The 21,551-nt window shown below is 43.7% G+C and overlaps 1 protein-coding gene across 13 annotated transcripts in view; it reads left to right on the plus strand.

The window, feature by feature from the left end:
- FBRSL1 (fibrosin like 1) overlaps positions 1-21,551 on the plus strand; it is a 509,379-nt gene that overhangs the window by 87,680 nt on the left and 400,148 nt on the right. The window lies entirely within an intron of this gene.

Raw genomic sequence — 21,551 nt, forward strand, 5'->3', positions numbered from 1 at the left:
AAGGGCTGCTGATGAAGCTGGTGAAAGCAGCAATCAGTGCATTAGATGCTCAGGGGTTTGGGTGTGGGATCTGGAGCCGAGGGCAGGAGAGGAGGTGATGTCAGCATCTGGGGCGCGTGCCAGCTCAGTGCCATTCATGCTGTGTGCTGGCAGCAGTCCCCAGAGAGAGGGCAAGAAAGTGAAGAAATGGAGGGGGAGGACAAGGAATGCAGGGAAAATAGCTTTGGAAACAGAGGAGAGGAGAGAGCGAATGCAGGCATTAATAAATGGAGGGGAATCCTGATGTCGTTTGGACAGGGTACAGTACTGGCTGGGACTACGTGGAGCACTAATGCTGCCTCAGAAATGAATTCCCCATCCCTTCACCCCTGTGCCTTGTTGGTGGCACCTCGGGGTTAGTGTCCTTTGCATTTATATGCATTCCAGAGCGGTGGAGACGGCGGCAGCCAGCACACTTGACATGGAGAGCCCCTTTGTGCTCCCAAGCAGCAGGTCAGCGAGTGCGCAGAGTTTGAATAAGCAGCCCTTGTGTCTTCATATGTCTCTCTGATCCCTCGAACAAAACCAGCATACGAAAGGCAGGAAGGCAACGTGAAGGCCTCCTAAATGTCACCGTAATGTCAGCAGCACTGGGAGCAGAGCAGCCTCCAAAGAGCAGAAAGCTTTGTAATATTTATAGAAACAGAATTTGTTAAAAATACATTTGCCTGTTACAGTTCAACCTTTTGGAGTCCTCACTCCTTTCAGCTCAGGGAGTGGGTGATGAGTTGAGAGTCTCTGCATGTGTTCCAGGCTGGGTTTAAGCTGTTGCAGTCAGGCTGGGATCCTTGCAAGTGCTAGAAATCTGGCAGTTTTGTAATATTGTCGTATTACAGTCATGGTCTTTCTACCTGAAGAGCTCAAAGTCTCTTAAAACAAGCCTCTTCTACTGTTCTCCATGTAAACATGAAAGGCCTCAGAACCAGTTTTGCATTTGCAAACCAAGGGTAAATGTGGTGCAAAGCAGACAGTGATTTGTCTTTTGACATATAACTGAGTCACTGACAAGACATGGGATACCCAGCACCCCATCCCTGGATACCCTGTTTTGTCTCTTGGTTGTGTGGACTTGGAGCTGACTGCTGAGAACAAAGCAGACCTGTCTGCTTGTTTTTGCAGAGCCTGCTGCCTTGAGCTGCACTACCATCAGAGTATGTCTTATCACCACGATCACAGGCACGTAATAATGCTTTTACAGCATAACAAAATGGACCTGGAAAACAACCAGAAAATGGAGCAAGAGAATGCTGTGAAATTATCCTGGATAAACCTGTCTGTTGCCTCATGTTGTGCAGAAATCCCAGGGATGTCCCTGCTGTTCCACACTGCCCATCAAACAGCGGGGGGGCTGGAAGCAGGTGGGCAGTGTCCGTGATCCAAATGGTCAGCAGTGTTTTCCTCCCACAGGCTCAGCCCTCTCGGACAACTGGGAGATCTGGCCCGTGTGTTGCAGGGAGCAGCTTTGCTGTCAGCTCTGCTGCAAGCACTGCCACTTAAGAGCATCAGGCTGGATCCTCACCCAGACGGGCCACCTGAAGTCCCAGGCACCTATGCAACAGAAAAATTACTTTATATAGCAAGGAAGAATTGCTGTTTCTCATCTGGGTTGTTTATTTTTTCCTTGCTCTTGATTTCTTGCGCTGTTCCTAGGGGTCAGTGCCTCTCCAGCTTAGGGGAGCACCCTCTTTGAGGTGGTCAGTCAGCACCACATCCAGAACTGTTAAAAGACAAATTACTGACCAGCAACTGCTGTGAATCCTTCTCCTTTCCTTCTCCCTTCTCCCATTCCAGCTCTCCATTGCTTACATTCCTGATGCATCTGGTGAGCAGGAGGCAGTGATTTCTGATTTCCAGCTTGGTGTTCCTGGTCTTGCTGCTCCCATTTGCCTGAGCTTTGTTACACTGAGGTGGAAAAAATACCTCCAATTCCACCAAGTTTATGTTGTTTGGGTTGATCAGGCAGCTGTCATGTTTTAGAGCACAATGTAAGGTTGGATAGGACCACATTCCATTGGGGGAGGAGGAAATTATTCTTTTGTTCGACGTGTTTGATATTGCACAACATTTCCTGGTACCAGATTTGCTCCTGTGCTGCCCGCCTCTCACTGATGTCTTCTGGTGTGTAGCAGCACACTGGGAGAGCAAAGCACTTACTGCCCCTACGAGCTCAAACCATATGTTTTGCAATGGTACTTTCTCCCTCCCTTCTTCTCTCCCTGTCTAAGCAGGAAAGATCCAACAGAACATGTAAGAGCTCCTGCTCGTTTCTCTTCCCCTGCATGTTAAAGTCGTTGAAAAAGACACCACTTCAATATTGTGGCCTGAAAACTGGCAGAGCTGGGATGCAGAACTGACCCCTGTTCATGCACTGCTGTCTCAGCAGCCCAAAATGTGGGGCAGGGCAGCTGGCCAGAGGTTGAACCCACGGGAGCCGTCCCGGCTGCCCCTGAAACCTGCCGTTGTTTGTGGGTTCGCCCAGGAACGGCTTCACTTCCCCCTCTCACCATCGGCGCTCTCACAGGAGCTGGAAACCCACCCGAGGGAGCGGAGCTTTGTTTTACTCGCTCGGAATGGCTGTGGAGGGAATGGCTGGAGCAGCACTGCTCGCTGGATTAATAGTGTTTCTCAGCAGTTAGTGGGTGCTTTGATTACAGCGTGTCTTTTCTAATGACCACTTGACTGCAGGTGGTGAAGGATGGCTTTAAAAGATCCTTTTAAAATTACTCTCAGACTCCACGAAGAAATATAAAATTGCACCTTTTCCCCTTCCAATAGAGCTCTAGCAGTGCTATGTTACTTGTTCTGCCATATAGAACTACATGCACCTTTTTGATAGGTTTCTTTTACCAGTCTCTTCTTGTACATTTTTTTTCCCTCTGGGCAACTAAATAACTTTGGGGGGAGGAGGAAGATTAGTGAAATGAGTGTTTATCCATCTTAATTAGTGCTCTGTTGACAGAAATTATTTTGAGTATTTGCTGCACAGTAGTTACTGTTCATATAATTTTTTTTTTTTTTACTTTAATTTACATGTTTATTTCTTCCACCAAGTTAGCACAGCTGGCTACTGATTTCTCTTGCAACTAGACACTTGATGATTTTTTTTTTTTTTTTTTGGTCAGTCATTTGCCCTCCATTTGCTTGCAGGGTTCCCATAGGCAGTACTTAGGGTACAGAAGGAGAGCTGAGCTCTGGGAATAAACTGGGGTCACCTGTATCTGGAGCTCCACCCAACAGAGTTTTGGAGCAGCAGCCCTTGATCAGGAACATAATGTGACTGCAAGGAGGGCTCGAAGAAAGAAGGTGGCAGGACATGTCTGCAGATCTAAACAGGGACCCATTTTTGTCAGGGCCTCAGCCCGGTGTGTTATCAGAAGTTAGAAAAGAAACAATGGGCAGAAGGACTTAAATGCTGAGCACAGCACTCCTTGTGTTCACTGGGTGTTTTTGGGAGCTTGCAGTGGCTTGGTTCATTAATCCTCTGATGCACGTGAGAAGTTTTGTAGCAAAAGCTCAGCTATTCTGCAGCTTGGAGAGCAAGTGAAATGTCTCACGGGGCTCGAAGGGATTTGTGGATTTGGTTGGGAGTTGTACCATGTAAAAAAACAACCCAGCTCTTCCAGCCCGTACCTTTCTGGAACAGGAGCTCAAAAACTGCTGTGGAGTTTGGCAGGAGACTGACAATATGGCTCTCCACAAACTGGAGATGGCATTCAGTGGAAAATTCTCTGTAAAAGCCCTTTTATGGCATTGTGGTGGTGTACAACTGTGCACCAAAGAAAATGGAAATGCATAATTCCTGTGGTGTTAACATGTGATGAGGTGATTTTCTCCACACACTTCAGAGAAAAGGTGTCCATGTAGTGTGATCCTGGGTGTAAGTTGTCCTGGTCACTAGTGGCTGGTTTAATCTCACAGTTTTATTTTTCTACCTCTAAAGTGAAAATAATACACGGCCATGGAGGTGGAAGGTTACCATCACCAATTTTTGCAGAGTGCCTTGAAATCCTAAAGTGGAGGATACTATAAGGGATGGTCTTTAGACTTTGTGGTGTTGCATTAACAACATCTGACAACGATCTCTGCCTCTCCTCTCCCATCTCCCTGCTCTTTGCTTCGGGTTCTTAAAGAAATACGGCAGGACCGTTTCAGTTTTGAACAGAACTTTTCAAACCCAGTGTGAAAAACCGCCTGCCTCTGTGGTTTACTGACTCCTTGGGTAATGTCCCTTTAAAGCAGCAGCTGCTGCCAAGGTCTGGACGCTGTGGTCACTAAATCATTTAGAGCTATGCTGTAGCTGAGGGCTTCCAGCTTCGCCTTTTGTTACTGTCACACAGTGGGACCTGGAAGAGAGCCAGGGCTGCAGGCGCCTATTGTGCAGGAAAGCCGCACATCTGCAGTAGAAGAGGAAAACTGGATGTCAGCTGCCTGAGCAAAACTTCTCAAAAGTGGTGTCGTAAGGCCCTGAAAGGGGGGCCAGCAGGCTTTTTTTGATTCTTCTTGGGGCAGCCGGGCTGTTCTGGCGTGTTTGGAATCCTGATCCGTTCCTGTGTTTTTAAGCCCTACCTTTCATTTTGGTGGAGGGGATGGTGGTGGTAAGAGAAGCGTGGCCAGAATCTTTATAACTGTAACAGACTCCAACAAAAGGTCTATTCACTTCTTGATGAACCAGGGATTTACGTGCGTTAGTCCCCACTCTGTACGGAGAGGGGAAGACTGCCCGATGAATGGAGAAAATTCCTCTGTTCTGTGCACCCCTTGTGTCACCCCCCACACCAAGTCAGTCAGTGGTGTCTGACAGGGCTGTTCAGTAATCAGGAATCAACAAACTCTGTGCTAGGGTTGGGGGGGAAAGCAGTTTTTCAGTACTTTGCTTTTTTGAGTGTTCACACGAAGCAGCAGGAGCTCTTTTATTTATTTTAGCTTTCTATTAATTTTAATTTTCAGTCCAAATGTTTGCAAACATAAATTAAGTAGGGATGGGTTTACATCACAGCCAAGATAGTTGTTAAATGAAATTTGTGTATAATGTATATATATAGTACAGAAACAGCATGCTTGTCTCATTAGTGCAGTCAGAAGTAATTGCTCCGAGTCTGAACGTTTACGTTGTAGCAAAGCCCGCAAGATTTAAAAAAGGTCCGTGCTGCTGGATGCTGTGTGAACATGTGCAGCCTGTCTCAGGGATGGTATTTGCAGTGGTAAAACAGTGCATGACAACGGGGTGGAGTAAGCAAAAAAAGTTTTAAGACCTTCCTTAAAGTTCCAAACAGAGCTGGATTTTTTTTCCTTGACTCCAGAGAATAACTGTTTCTTACAATGTATTTCTCTACCTGTCCCACCTCCTAGTGCTTCCTCTGGGTAATCCACTGAGTCAGTTCTTCTCCATGTTGTGAGTGGGCTGAAACCAGGCTCTGCATTTCAGGGGAGGATTGGGCTCCCCCTGCCCACAGGGTGTCCAAAGCCACCTCAGGGCAGCGTGGTTGTGATGGAGACTGTGGGGTTTGGCCTCTTGAGGATGCTTGTGGATCCCTCTGCCTTGAGCTCCTGATCAACGTTAGAAATAGCTGAAGTTACTGATGCAAAACACCTTGTGAAGAGTGTGGAGGCCAAATCTGCTGTATTGCAGAGTTCTTCTGGGAGCATCTTGGAACGAGAGGGGATTGTTCAAAATAGCAACGTGTCTGTATTGTATGTGGTGTGATACAGAGGAAAACACCAAGTCCTGCAGCATCCAGTCCCTTCCTGTCAGCCAGTGCTGAAGAGGTCTGACCCTTGGCGTGTGCTGCATTCCTTTTGTGCTTGCACAAGTCTGGAGGGGAGGATAGGAAAGAGAAGTGCGGCTTTCCTTTAAAAACAAAGTGGAGGACAGGAAGGAGCAGCTGGTCTGTAAGCAGCTGTCTACTGATGCAAATATATTTTCCATTAAGACACAATTGGGAACGATGTATCCACACTCAGGGAAGAGCCCATGCTGTAGTGTACATGCTTTGGGGCTGGAAAAGTGTCTTTATCCTGTTTCCATAGCACTCTTCTTTGGGAGCCCCTTCATTCAGGCTCCTGTATGCTGCCAAAATATGAATATATTTCCAGGGGCATAGGAAAGACTCAAGTTATTCATTCATACTGAAAACATATTCTCTGAACTGTCTCCTTGGGCAGGCATAGAAAGAACCACATTTTTGTTTCTTCTTTTAACATTTAAGCGTGACCCTGTGCTACAGTTCATGAAGCCAAAGCTGTGAATCCCCACTCCCCTGAGGTTTTCTACTAGCTGTCTTCAGCTCTGGGATAATATACCAGGAAAACTCTCTGGATTTATGAAACCACAGCCTGGCTGGATTATGTTAGCAGTATATTTGGAAATGCAATTGGTCTCTTGAAACCAAAAATAACAGTGTGCTATTTTTCATAGGGCTCTCATACTGCTGATACAGCTAATGATTAGAGAAGATTTGGAAAGAGTTATAGGAAATCATAAAAATAAATCTGAACTGAGGTAATAATTCAAGAGGAACCTTTGGTAAGCCTAGGCATGTCATGTTTTCTTGATTAGAGGTCACTCAGCCTTCATACTTTCTCCCTGTAATCAGTTAATTCTGTCCAGCCTGCAGGTTAGTGTCTTGTATCTGGTCTAACCCAACTGAAGCCTTATTTGTCAAGGGATTATGTTTTGTAGCACTCTTGACAGTCTACTTTTGTAGTTACTGACAGCTGTAGTTGAATTTTGAAAGGTGGATTAGACTTCCTCACTTTGTTATACCTTCCCCAGCACAGATGAAGGTGGCAGAGGCACTGGGCAATCCATCCAGCACAGCAGGCTGGCTGCTTGGGCTGTACTTACTGTGAGGGTGTTTTGGGTGGAGACACACTCCTGTGGTGCCTGAAACACCAGCCAGAAATCTGCTAGGGGAGTGAGAAGATTGATTCTAAAATTGGGGATAGTACAGCCTACAGAGGGGTTTGATAGCTGAGAGAAACAGCCAAGTTTTGATCTTGATGATCATCCTACTGCCACCAGTGCTTAAATGGGTCTGAACAGGTAGGAGTTGGAAACAGGAGCCCCTCAGGAATTCCTGCTGTGTTTATCTTCAGGATTGCTGGCCGTGGAGGGGGCTGTAGGTGTTGGTTAATGGTGTGATGGTCCATAGCTGATACGGCAGCCGGGGCCTTCAGATTATGCAAATGACCAATGCATTATTAGTGAGGCACTGTTCAATTTTTAATGTAGTACATGGAAGCATAGTGATATTACTGCCATTATTTAATTAGAAAGTTGTCTGGGCAACCATTGCAATCCTACTTTGAATTTTTGCATGTTAATAACCGCTTTGTACGGAGTTGGGAGTGCCCGGTTTTAATAACATCACATGTGTAAATACTGTTGTCTTCAGATTGCTGAGACCTTTTAGCAATACTGAGGGGGGGGAAACAGTCTGTATACAAATGTTTAAACTTCATTCTGACCTTGTAAATCCTGTTTTCTCCCCAAGTGCAAATCTGGTGCAATGCAAACAGCAGTGCTTCAAAAATAACCCTAATTAGCAATTAGCTGCAATAAATCAAGCCTGGATGGGTGTGCTCAGCACTGTTGAATTTGATACTATAGTATGGCACAAGTTGTGTAATAGACATTTAACTGTTTTAGCTTGTAGCACTGCTTTTCTCACATTAAATAAAATATCGAAATGTGAATTTCAGCAGCAGGTTGGACACTTCTGGTATAGTGCAGACTTGCATTCTGCATAAGGATAACAGATAATCTTAGATAACTGTGTGCTGCTGAGGTATTGGTGTCTCTATGCAATAATAAAAATAAAAATTCAGCCATTCTGGTTTCCTTCTGAACTGATCAGGTTTCAACATAATGATTTCTGATACCAGCCAGAGAAAGCAAGAGTCATTAGAGGGATCTGGGGGCTAATTGGGCTTGTAAAAAGGCAAATGGTATTTTGATGATGTACTAACCAGAATGATGAGAAGTGCATTTTTATGGCCCTGGATACATGAGTTTTCTAAGGTTCTTTAGAAGTAACTGGAAATTATTCAGCATTTTATAACATGTCCCATACTGTTTGTCAGTTCTGGAGATGCACTTCTTCTCTGAAAACAAGAATCTCTGCTGGTGCTTTTGGGGGTGGGAAGATGGCAGTGGTCACCAGAGCAGCAGTCAAATGTCTCCTTAGCAGGAGATTAAAAAAAATCTGCTTTTATATTTAGCATTTCCATAAAGGGCTTTTAATTTTCCTTAGCAATGAGGGGTTAATGCCCCTGGTACAGCCGTAGGGCTCTGGCAGTGGCTCCAGTGGGGTCTGTCAGGAGCAGCAGAACTGCTCCCATGAGCCCCTTCCACAGGGACTTGTCCTGCAGCTACTGCCTTGGAGGAGTCAGCCCATGGTGGTACAGGGACTAATGGATCCTACATCAGGAGAGTTTCATTCCTGTGATAGGGATTTAAAGGGTGGAGTTCTTTGCTTTCAGTGATTTCTTTTCTTCTAGCTAGTTTGGACATTTATTGCACCAGTGGGTTCTTATTTTCTCTCTTTGAATATGTCTTCGAAGCTTCCTATCACTGTTAGATCAGTGTTTTGATAATGCAGATGCAGATTTTTGGAGAGGTTCCCATAGGTTTTCTCAAATTGAAATGTCAGTATAACCTCTTAAATACCGATGAATTGATATCTTTCAAAGAAGCAATATTGATAAAACTTTAGATTTTGCGTACATGTATTTTGCACAATATTTTTGTTTTGTTTGGTAAGCTAGATAAATATTGCTATTAGGCCTCTGGGTCAGGTGGTGAGACTAGGAGCCTTTTCCATTGATTCCCAATCCTACAACTCAGTTAAAAGATTACATTGAATGGATTTATCTCTATTTAAATTTGCCACAATGCGAGCAGCGTGGCCTGATGTTACATTCAGGGCCTCTAAAGTGGCCATAATTCATCTTCTGATGTGGTCAGACAGTGTGCTTTCTTTTGGTTAAAAAAGTCAATATTATATTATTGTACAGGAAAAGATGACATTAGTGCCTCTTACACCTCAGTTTCTTTGAAAGAGAATGTAATTACTGGTACTGATTTAGATGGTGGATCCCTAATTTATCACTAGCTGTGTTCTTGGTGTACTTTACCTAAATCCTTTCTTGATTTCTACCTGTGCCTTACAGAATATGTTCTTATGGGTCACCCTTCAGTTTGTGGAAGGATTGTGCATTGCTGAAGTATTGAGGCAAGAGTGGTGCTGTTGTGTTTTAAAGGGGCAGAGAAAAGCAGGTGACCTGGGGTCTGATTTTTGTTCGGAGTTCCAAGAACTCTTGGTGACTCTGCTCTAGTGGGGGAGGGAGAGCTTTACCCTGTGCACAACCAAGCAGCAAAAGTGGTATTTTCTCATTGTGACTGAATGAGCTTCGGGGGAGTAGGAAAAAAATAGAGGTACCCTTGCAAGGAAGTCCAGTAAAAAACTCTAATTCCAAATGTCCAGGTGGGAAAGCTCTTATGGGGTGAAATCCCTGAACTGGAAAAGCAGAAGAATGAAGGGGTGAAGATTTAAACCGTGTGCAGACAGAGCCTGCGTGGCTTTTAATCTGAAATAAGTGCTTCCTCTGGGACTGTTTCTAAAGCTTTTGTTCTTATCATACCTTCTTGTTTCTGCTGAGCTTTCCTGGATGTCCTCACTCTGCTGAGGCCTGCTGGCACTCTGAGGGCAGGCAGTGCCTTTAGGAGAAGCTGCAGTTGAGCTGGTGCAGGAGGTGTCTGTGGTACTGACTCACCCTGCAGGGCACCAGGGTCACCTCTGTGGGCTCCTGCCCTCTCCTGTACCCTTCCATTATTATCAGGTAGGTTTGACTGAATTAGTCAGATTGTATTCTCTGCAATAACTGAGTTTTAGGATTTACACCAAACAAAGATGAGTGGTGTCTTTCTGGGTGTGTTTCTGGTGTGCTGTTTGCATGCTTTGAATTTGTATGCAGAGACCTTCACAGTGTATTCTGAAGACAGGTAGTTTCATTTTGAACAGTGCTTTAAAGGATGCTGGCTCCCATTCAACTAATAAGTGAAATCCCTTAACAACTCCAAGCTTAACCTGAAATTTGTGTTGTCTTCTCCATAGTCTTACTCCACTCATAACTGACTGTGTGTCATGTAGTAGCAGAGATGCTGATAGTGTTGTCAGCACCAGCTGTCCCTCTTTGCAGCCGTTTCTTGTGCTGAATTATTTACTACTGGGATTTATGCTGTGTATATAGTGTAAAAGTTTTATCACAGCATTTGTGCATGTAAACTAGTCCTGGGTACAGAGATGGTCTCCAAAGTGTTAGAGGAATGCTGAAGGGAAGGACTTCAGTTTAATTGTTTTTATCTGAGGCTCCAGATTTATTCATTCTTCTCTTTATCTGTAGTTTTACAAATAATTATTCTCCATAATTTGACACATTATATGGCTCAGTAATTATGTTCTAATTATGGAGTCCCTTAACTGCAAGGTATAGTTCCACAAAAGGTTTGGGTCATTTCTTCACTGGAGGCACATTTCCACGGGATCTTTTTTTCAAATGAATGGAAGGGTTCCCAGTACTGGAAAACTTTAGATTCATAATGTGATTCTTATCGTTCAGAGGGAGAAACAGGAATGAGCAATGAAGAGAAGAATGAAAGGATTGAAGGGCAGCTGTTGGCCAAAAAATCTTGGGTTGGTCTTTCAGTGCAGTCATCAGGAACCACAGTACTTAAACTTAAGCTGAACTGAAAGGGAGGAGGATGTCTGACTTATAAACTTAGAGCATGATATATTGAAATGAAAGTGGATGATTTAAGTAGTTTAATGTGCCTGTGACTAGTGTCTTTTTTTCTAATGACTTTTCTGAATATCTTTAATTCAAGAAAGCCTAAAGTGCATCCATTAGGTGGCTATTATAATAGTTCAGGACTTCTCCAAAGTGAAAGTCAGCACATGACATTTTTAAAATTGGAAAAAAATCCAATTTATTAAAGGCTTAAAATGTAGTGAGTTGCCACCCTAGCCGGGAGTGTCACTGAACTGTGGTCACAGTGCCTGCTGGGTGGAGTATCTGCAGTGCTTTTGTGGTAGGTTTAAGGCCCATTGCTCACTGATGCTTTCCTGGGTAAAGGCCTCGTATTGTCTTACTAAATGTGCTCGATTAGAGTGGCCTCCCTTATGTTTGTACAGGTTATTTCCTGTAATGTGCTGTTTCAGTGTTCATCTAGGTGACAGACTCTTTGTCTTCCCACTGGGCCAGACTGAGAGTGCTTGAGGAAAGCAGTGATGTGCAGCAAGGCCAGAGGTGCCTGCTGGGTTAGGTCATTTTTAAAGAGTTTGGAAATATTAGCAAATGTCCAAACCAGCAGCCTTACATGCTTTGCCAAAGCAAGCATTTGTTAGTTGCCAGCTATTCCCTGCTGTATTGGAATTTTTTTTGGAGAGAAATGCCTGCTCCTCTTCCTCCTCAAAAAGGGCTGCGTTGTCTGATACTATCAAAAATAATATATTGAAGAGCTTAATTCCCTTCTAAAGCATATTTCCTAAAGATGATGTGTCCCAATTTTATTGAAACGTAATGTCTTGCATCCGTCAAGCCCCGGAATTGTTATGAGATGCTGGACACATTCCCAACCGTGTAATTTGATGCTGTTTTGTTTGACAAACACCAATACGTAGCTCACAGTTGCCACGGTGTGAGTGGTAAGTGATAAATCACAGGTGTGGTGCTTAGCTGGGGACTGCTGGATTGTTTCCAGTAATCTTTAGAGTGTGTGGAGGTGGTGCTGCAAAGCAGACTTTCAAACCTGTTTTTGAGGGCTGTGGGACTTGGTTGGGAGCAGGAGGGAAACAACAGAGGAAATCTTCATGCCATTCCCGTGTGTGTGCAGAGGGGCTGCAAAGCCAGCTGCCTCTTTTCACCTTTATGGGAGTTACTTTTTTTGTTACCTAAGATAATACCACTTTTTGTTTTGCTGTCTCTATAAATTTCCAAGAGTTGCACTGCCTTCAATTTTAGTGAGGGATGAGGGAGGTTTGTTTTCTTTTGCTTGAGTCTAAGAATTGCACTGGCTTTGATTTTAGAGAGGGATCACAGAGGTTTGTTTTCTCACACTTGAGCTGTGCTAAGTGAGCATCAAAAATAGCTTCTGGAGGTTCCTGGGACAAGGTGAGGGCAGGTATGTAAGAGCCTTGTGTGTGTACCTGCACAAACTCAGGACATTTTGCAAGTATGTTTGTCAGGTTAATCTCTTAAAAAGAAGTATGTGAGGATTTATTTACCCTGTAGTCTTCAGGCAGAGGTACTCAGAGATTGGTGTCACATCCTTCTTACAGGGTCCATAAAGAAATAGCAGTTCATGGGTGATAAATATCCTTGTCTGCTGGAGGAGTTCCAGTTCAGAGGTGGACTGTCCTTTAGTTATCAAAATTGATGTAGAGAGTCCTTTATGCAGTGAAGTTGCCCAGTGTGGGTTCAGTGGTGGATATTATTTCTCTTTAAAGTTCTGAGAGAGAGGTGTCCTGAGGAAGAGTCTGTTATTGCATTCCTTGTTAACAGGAATTGTGCTTCACTACCAGTGGGCAGAATTTGGCTCTTTGGAGACATCCTATTAAATGCTTTGGGGAATAGGCCGTACATGATGTGTTCATTTTCTTAGTATAATTCCCTATCACCAATGCCATTAAATGCACCATTACCAGCCATCTTATGTAAATGATTTTTCCAGTCTTTTCTCTTAGCTCAAAATACCCTTTTGGAGGGCTCTTGATGAGTTGAACTCAATTTGCTCAAAGGTTAGCATGTTAAATTGGTATTTGGTTTTCATTAACCGGTGGAGTAATATCTTGTCATTAGGAAAGGCCTTTTGTGGGGTCTCCATCATCATTCATTTCTTGTAGCCAAGTGCTTTGCCTTTTCTATCCAATTCACACTGTAAAGGATGCTGCTGTAAAAAAAAAAAACAACCAAAACACACCTTGTCCTTTGTATCACATAAGAAAAAACTCTGTTAATCCAGAAGTGCTCTGTGTAGTGAGTTCAGTCAGCAAGAGCATCTTTTCATTCTGAAATTTTTTTAGTTAGTCTTCAATTAGGTTTTGTCAAGGTGTTATCATGGTTGCAATTTTTTAAGAGTATTTATTGCTTTACTGACTGAGGCACAGTTGAGTGATCAGAAATGAACAGTACAAGGATGTAACTCTGGGGAAACAGGTCACTTTAAAGAGACACGGGCTAGAAACCCCCAAATATACTGCTGAGAAAGGTTTGTTTTGGTTTTCTTTTTCGTCCTGAATAATGACAGCTGTCATGTGTATCTGCAGGAAGCAATGTAAAGGCAGAGTTCTAAACATATGATTGCAGTAGACTTGAGAATAATGCTTGGACTATCTGTTACCCTGTAATTGCTACCTCTCAAAGCTGTGTTGCATTAATATGACTGATCATGCAAGGTGGCTCAGGCGTCTCCTGCTCCTGTTCTGCCCAATGCCTCATTTTGAAGTAGAATCATGTTCCTTCCTCCCGATGCATCTCTCTCCCTCATACCAAATTGATAAAAGCAACATATTTGAACATAAATAAAATTAATGGAGCAATAAAACAAAAGAAATTGTATCCCTCTAAATCCTCTCTGTTTGCTTTGCTTAAAAAACCAATACATTACTCCAGGGATAAAGAAAAGCAGCACAAGACAAGCTCTGAATCAAGTGAATTTCTTATGTGCTTTCCATTCAAAAGAGGGAAGCATCCCTACAAACACTTGCTGCAAGAAAGCAAACCCAGCAGGTTAATTTTGAGTGCCAAAGACTGACAGTAGAATATAGAGTGAGATTTTTTCCAATGCCAAACAAAAGTCAAAATTGCCGGAGAGGAGAGATGGCAAATTCCTATCTTCATGGAAAATGGAAACCATTTTTGTCCTGTAGGCTGGAGCTTCAGCCTGCTCATGATTTATTAGTTTTATCAACTCACCAGGTTGGCTGCAGAAACTGTTTGAGGTTTGCATAACAAAAGTATATAATACTTAAAGTATGATTTTTTAAAAAATGTTTTAAATTGTGGAGCAATGTGTAGCCTGCCCCCCCCATTCAGTTTATTAGTAGTTTCATAATTGCAATATGTGCTTGTAGAGTTGCAGCAGGAATTGTGCTTTAGCTGAAATGCTGCAGGTTGGCATCATCTCTTAATGCAAACTGGTGACCAAAGTGATTTCAGGAGCAGCCATATGGCATCCTCTGAGGTCTTTAGCTGTGACACTGAGATAACTCTATTCTTCTGCTCTGCCTGCACAGACATTAATGGAAGGCAGAGGGAGGGAATAAGGATTTTTCAGAGCTTCCTCCTAAGAAAGAACAGCAGCTGTGCCCCAGGAGACGCTCCCAGGGGTCACCCCTGTCCCCACCCATCCCTTGGGAGGCTGCAGGCCAGGACAGAGCCAGGCTGGTCCTGGCAGTGCAGGGTGGGAGAAAGTGAGGCCCACACACTTCAAGTTTTAATCAGCTAAAGCAGCAATTTGAATGCTCTGGGAGTCTGAGTTTTTCTGTGTGAATCTTTGCGTTAAAAATTACAGAAACAACAGAAAAACTGTAAAAAACAAAACTTGTTTTTGCCTTATGAAAAAGCCAAGAACAGACACCCCCCCAATCTATTATGCTTCATTAAACAGGAATTTAGAAATGTCCTTAATGGTTTTTTTAGTTCATTCACCAAATTTTTGTTGTCTTTTTTTTTTTTTAAATTGAATTACAGAAGTTTGTTATTTACACTTGAATAACAGCAAAAGAAGGAAAGAACCTGATTAAAATGTGCGTTTCTTGGGGAATGTTGCTTTATCAAAAGAATCAGCTTTTTGTTTTTGAGGTATCACAGTATTAGAAGCACATGGGGTAGTGTCTAGAATATGAATGATATTAGAACTTTGTTTATAAATAGTTAGGTTGGTTTTCAATGGACAAAAATATTGCTGAAGCTCATGACCTAACGTAGGTGAAGGTTTAAGGCATCTGTTTTTCCTTTTGCTTTCTAATCTTGTTTGTAATTGTTTGCTCTGCATTTGCCCTTTTACCCCTAAGAAAGGTTTCACTTTTCCAGTGCTTCTAAGTGCCAGAAGGTGCAAAGTTTGCCTGGTGTGTGGCAGAGGCCTCGTGCAGCAGTTTTATCCTCCCTGCTCAGGCGAGGAAAGCACTTTGTTCCCAGCTTGGAGAGCTGACTGTTCCCCTCTGGAATGAGCCTGAAGTGAAGCTCTAAGTTTCCTCAACCTTAATCAGCTTGAAGCAAGATGTCATAAAGTAATTGGGCTCGAGGTTTAGAGGAATTGCCTGGAATTGTTTCAGGCCAAACTGTCAAGAGCGAAGAGTGGAGCAGCAGCTTATTGAATCTAAGGCCTGAGCTCACCTTTGGTACATCTACATTCCAGCTTAAAGAGCTCTTAAAATCACTTCCTTGCGTGCCTCTCAGGCACTTTGTGGGCAAATACATTCTTTTAGAGAGCTTCCTTAGGGATGTAAATACGTGCTTTTTATGAATAAAGTATTTTTCTGAGCTGTGTGTCTCTGTCCCCTGTTGGAGGGCTGGCTGCAGAAGCCCAGACAGCTACATCATCCTGGCTGTGGGGCAGAGCACGGCCAGGACCAGGTCCTTGAACAGGGCTCCTTGGCTCCTCCAGTAACCCAAATAGCAGCCGACTGGATGGGAGGCTTCAGGGAGGGGCAGGGGGAAATGTCTAGTGGAAGAAATAATTTGCAGAGCAGACACTTTGTGTCAGTTTTTCCTATTGCCACTCTCCAAGTTTTCTGGGTCTTTGGGTGTGGTTTTTGTTGTTTTTTTTTTTACTTTTTAGCGTTGCCTTTTGAGAACACAAGTCTTCCTCTGGCTGAGCACTCAGGAGAGGTCAACTTAAAAAAATCAATAGCTGACTATTAGGCCACGTTATATTAGTGTGTGTTTAGGTGAGTCTGTCTCACTGGGCAGCAGGGAAGGCATCCTTGGTTACCCCTGGAAATGGGGCCTTTCTCAGTGGGCTGGATTCTGCTGTCTCCCCACCAAGCTCTGGGGTGCTGCAGCCCTTTGGGGAGCTCTGGGCAAATAATGCTGATCCTGGCTCAGGTGGGACTGCCCTGATTCCATCCTCAGCCCACGGGAAATGGGAGTAACTTCTGGTGGTTACTCTGGTGGTGACAGAGGGAGTTGCTGACAGCAAGTGGAGGGTGTGGGACATAGGCTGGAGTTACACCACAAAAACCTATCCTGGAGAATTTAGAGTGCAGAGTCTGGTTGGGATTGCTTAAAATAAAGGGTTTGTGCTTTCAGTCTTTAGCTTCACTTGGAAGAAGGTACACCAGCTCCTGTCTGCTTCTATTGGTATTATTCTCCTTTAGACCAATTTTGGAAGGGCAGAATCAAAAACTAACTTGAGAGCAGTCGGGGGAAATGAAGCAAAACAGTTGCAGGCTTTAGCTTTCAGCAGGAACAGCTGGCACAGGCAGGTCTCCTGGCAGATGACTTCTTGACTTTGGAACAGCACATGCCACCTCTGGTTGGGGTTGTGTCAGGACCATGGGACCAGTCTTGAAGTTTTGAATATGAAATATGCTGTGTTAGGAACTAAATAACCCCCTCCCCTCACACGTGAACTCTGTTACAGATTTAAACTGAACCCGTAGTGCTATTTGTATTTTATATACGTGTTCATTTCTTTTACTCTTTTTTTATGTTGACCAAAAGAGAATCTTTCATGGGAGTTCAGAGAATTTATTTTAAATGATGTATTATTTACACAGTGGTAATGGCTTCTTTGTAAAGATGTCTTTTGAAACTTTTTAGCATGCATATTATCATTCAAATTCACACACAGAGACTATTTAAAATGTGTATTACAGTGTACATGTGTATTTAGGGGCTTGTGTATATTATTTTATCCTAATGGGTAATCCATCTTTTCACTGTGTATTTAGGGACACTTAAATCCATGGATTATTCAGCAGTTGAGCTTTGCAAGCTGAAATTCAGATGAAATGTTATGTGTTTAAAAAGAAAAACACACCCAAACCCCAAGTAAATTAACTTTCCTTGCACTGCTCTTGGGCAGGAGGACCCTCTAAGAATCAGTCCATATATATTTTGTACTCAGAGGTATTGCCTTTATGTCAGGAAAAAAAAAAAAAAGGAAGAAAAAACCTTTCTGAGTAAAAAGTGGAGCTCTTACTCCTCACCCACCTTCTCTTTGCGTTCCCTTCTCTCCCAGACAAACCGTGAGGAGCCGAAACGTTTTAATGTCAGAAAAAAGAGTTCTCTTGATTCTTGGCAGTAGCTCTGCCTACTAGGAAAGCAGAATAGTGTTTTCCTTGTCAGAGCTGCTGTCATGTGAAGTAGTGGGAATTGGCAGGTTTGGAAAATGCTCCTTTATGAAGACTTAATTTTCAGGCTCCAATCTGGTCATCTTTTGGATGGAGAAATACCACTGACAAGCTTAGTTCTGGTCTCATTTTGCATGTGTGTTTTCACTGAGACCAAGAAGAAACAGGTTAAGAAGGGCTTGCTTTTTTTTGCCCCCTTTTTTTTTTTTCCCCAACAACCCTCAAACCCCCAGTACTGCTCAGACTTTGTGGAAAGCTTTACTATCTAGAAAAAATAAAAGTTCTGCCTTTCTCTCCATTTGCTTATGTCCATGAGTACTAACAGGAAAACAGAATCTTACCCTCTGGAGAACTCATCTGCTTTTGGGGGCAGTGTTGAACTGGAGGTAGAGATTGATGCTGCTTGTTCTTCAAGGCACACGGAGCAGCAGCTTCCAAGGAACAGTGAGCCAGTAAAGTGTTCATATTTAAGAAAGCATATCTTTGGATTTGATGTGGCTCAGGCTGATGAAATAGGAATGTACAGGCAGGGAAGCAGACTCGAGGCAGCTCTTTCCCTTGCTCAGTGATCCTTGGGATGGAGGAGCAGTGTGTTCTCCTCGGGACACTGCCTCCCACCCGAGGAGCTGCTTGTTCGGGGCTTTCAGTGGTTTTTTTTATTCCTGAGGATGCTAATCCATGACAAACCATGACAGCTGCAACTGGATTCAGGACTGGAGAGGTGACTGTAATCCACTGGTTTTTTCTTAAAAGAACTTGGGACTATTTTTTGCTCTGAAGTCCCTTCAGAAATCGTGTGGATGTACAAAAACTGGTGAGCAGCTAAAAGAACCGGAATGCAGAAACTCCTCGTGTTCATTTGTGGCAGCAAACAGTTCGTGTGCAGGTGCAGAGGAGCATCTCCCGAGGCTTGGACAGCAGCCTCTGAGCATCGCCCGCGCTGCTGCTCGAATCGGCCCTTTGATATGCAAAGAGGGAGCGGGTTGGGTTCAGCCACCCGAGACGAGGCAGCGCAGGCAGCGAACGCTCGAGCAGAGAAAGCAAAGAGTGTCCCGAAGAATGAGCCACTTGTACCCACTGCAGTCAGGCAGGCAGATGTCTTTCTGCTCTCGTGTACTCCACAACCATGGTATTTGCTGCTGGATAAGCAGCTATGCGAGCCTGTTGCTGGAGTATCTTTTCATCAAATGGCACAAAACTGATAAATCAGCAGAGCCTATTTCGAGGAGGAGGAGGACATGGAGCAGAAAAAAACCCAAAGCAGTAACTTTTACTAAGTCTACAGATGTGGGACACGCCCTCAGCCAAAGTTTGTGTTGACCCTCTGGGGAATTGCAGCCATCTGAAACATTGGAACTTGAGGCAGTGAGTGGTTTTTTTCTGGATTTGTGGATTTTTTTCCCCCTGGAATATTTTTTCACATATTTTTCTGACTATGCAGTTTTCCAGTACTCAGGTGCACCCAGAGTTTCTGTTGGTGACTACAGAGGGACTGCTATCATAAATATATTTTTGAGCTCTAGGCTGGTACCATTAGTCTCCTGTGAACTGTGGACAGAACAGACCATCAGTCCTGCTGCTGGTGAGAGCAAATGCTGTTCCCTGGGAGTCTCTCTTGCTGGAAGTAGCTGAGCTTGGTGAAGAGAACACCCAAACTAAAAGTCACTGTTCTGCTCTTTTGATTTTTGACAAAAACACTGTAATTAAGGTTTGATCACCATCGATTTTTATGTGCCTAATTCCATGGAAATGTTAATGTAGGGTAGCAAAGGCACAGACATTTATCAGCTCTCAACCAAGTAATGTACAGGTGTCTGTTCTGCAAAGTGTTTTAGGTTTTTGAAACCAATGTGTTATTTACCATTCCCCAAATATCTCATAAAGTGGTGGTGAGTGAAGAGACAGTGATAGCATAAAGTGTGAAGCTTTTGACTGTCTTTAATGGGTCATTTTGATGGCTTTCTCCAAACCCCAGCTGTTCTAAATTAAATACTGTTAGGTAGATGTTACAGAATTTGCCTTCTGCATGAAGAGAGGGAATTTTTCCACCCCCTCTTTTCAGCCTGCTATTACTGCTACAAGAGGCTTGTCATCCTACACTTCTTAAGGAAGCCAGATTTTTGGCTTGGGTTCAAACATATGTTTCTCTGCTGCTGCCTTGTGTGCTCTCTGGTCTGCCATTGGAAACCAGTTTCAAGTGATGCTCTTCCCCAGATTTCCTTCCCTCACTCCTGAAATGTTGCAAGCATGTATGAAGTATGACTGCTGGACTGACAAGAAAATTCATGTCTCCTCAGAAGACTGAACTTTATTATTCTATGACCACTTAAATAGATTTTTCAGTCTGTTCAAAATAAATATTAAAAAAATCTATAGGAAAGCTATCCTAGACATCAGGAACCTGTACTAAAAAAGAAGGGCACTCCATTTATTAATAGCAGTATTGTTAGTATTGTTTAAATATTTAATGGAGAAATGATAGACTGTCCATTCACTGCAGTGCAGGAGTTTCAAGGACCTGAATTCCCATGTTAGCAATTTGTCCGGGTCTGTGGTGCTTTCTAGTCTGTGTGAATGTGACCTGCATGTAAATGAAAGCAGCTGGTGGAGGCACGGAGTGGAAAGCAGGGTGTTTAAACACATAAAGACTGGCTGCTCCCATGGGCAGGCAGTGTCCTGGGACCTTTGTGTTCTCAGCTTTTGGGAGTTCTAATAAGCAGTTTGGGGGAGTAGCTGAAGCAGCAGAGCTTTGTCCTGTCAGTTTGTAACTGAGCCGTCCTCAGACTGTTTCAGCCCATGATGAAGTGTCGGGGAGGGAATGCTCACTGGGGTTATTTGACACATGTTTTTGCAAAGTATTTCTACCTTGGGGGGGGGGGAAACAATGTAAACCCTCCCCACCCCCCCAAACTTGGGCCATGGCTGTGTGAGAGGAAGCTTAAACCCTGAGAACTCCCATGTCAGCTGTCTGAGGCACGAGGAAAAGAGAGGAGTTAGTGCTTTGTATTTACTCCACTAGAAAATGTTAGAGGATTTAGAGGCTGCATAGTTGTGTGAAGTCAGGGTTTATAATAAGCTTTGAGCAGTCCTCCCTTGTTTTGATTTTGTTACTGGTAACTTCAAATACTGCATTAAAGAAGAAAGAAGGCCTCTGCAAAATCCCAGTTTTGCTCTGTGGGTATTTTTGCTTTCCCAAACTGCCAACTTCTAGGATCTCTCTCCGTGCAGATCATGCCTCTATAAAAAAAAACCCAACTGCTTCTGCCTGCCCATCAACCACTGCAGCTTGCAGGGGATGCCACTGGGGTTCTGATGCTGCCCATCAGTGTCAGACAGGAGAGAGGGCTTAGCCTGGGCACTTCAGTGCCAGCCCTGCCAGCCCCGGGGGCACTGCAGGGAAGGTTTGCTGCTCTGGTTCCTCAGGGGTGATAAACTCCTCTGCTGTGATTGCAGAGCACTTGATCCATTGCCTGTGCTCACGGGGACTTCCCTGAACCATTTCTCATCCTGGTTTCTCTGGTCCTGAACCTGCACCTTCCAGCAGGAAGCAGCTGTCAAACAGAAGTTCAGGAAAAGAGGAAGTTAAAACTCAGCACGTTTGTATCTAGGTCCTTACCCAGTTTGGGGAGCACAGACAGCTCTTGGGTCACCTCTAGCAGTTTTTAGTGGATTTGTTGCAGCAGAGGAACATACCCCCTCCTGCTCTAGCACATATTTGCCAGTCTGCAGAGCTCTCTGGAGCCTTTGCCTTACCTGCTGTGGGCATCACCTCTCTGACCCTACCTGCCAGCAGTGGGTCACAGCTTGATCTTCCTGTTACAGCTGAACCACGAGGAAGCATTTCTGCCAAAAGGGGACGTTTTCATGTATTTATTTATTCAAGGTTAAGGCTTCCAGGAAGGCATGTAAATATACAATACTGGATTGTAGTGTATACACAATAATAATGTACAGTAATACTGTACATTTTCATAAAAACTTTTAAAATACTTTTAAAGTAGATGTTGAGCGACAGCTGTGTGCTTTGTTTTAAAGTCTTTGAGAAATGTTGGAAGAAAATAATTAAATCAGGTTTGGTTTTGTGGGATTTTGTTTATTTTTTTAAGGGATATGGTTTGTATTTGTCCATTCACAAGGTTTGTTCACGAAGTGATA

Source organism: Chiroxiphia lanceolata, chromosome 18 (genome assembly GCF_009829145.1).
Source record: "Chiroxiphia lanceolata isolate bChiLan1 chromosome 18, bChiLan1.pri, whole genome shotgun sequence".
NCBI classification, from domain to species: Eukaryota; Metazoa; Chordata; class Aves; order Passeriformes; family Pipridae; genus Chiroxiphia; species Chiroxiphia lanceolata.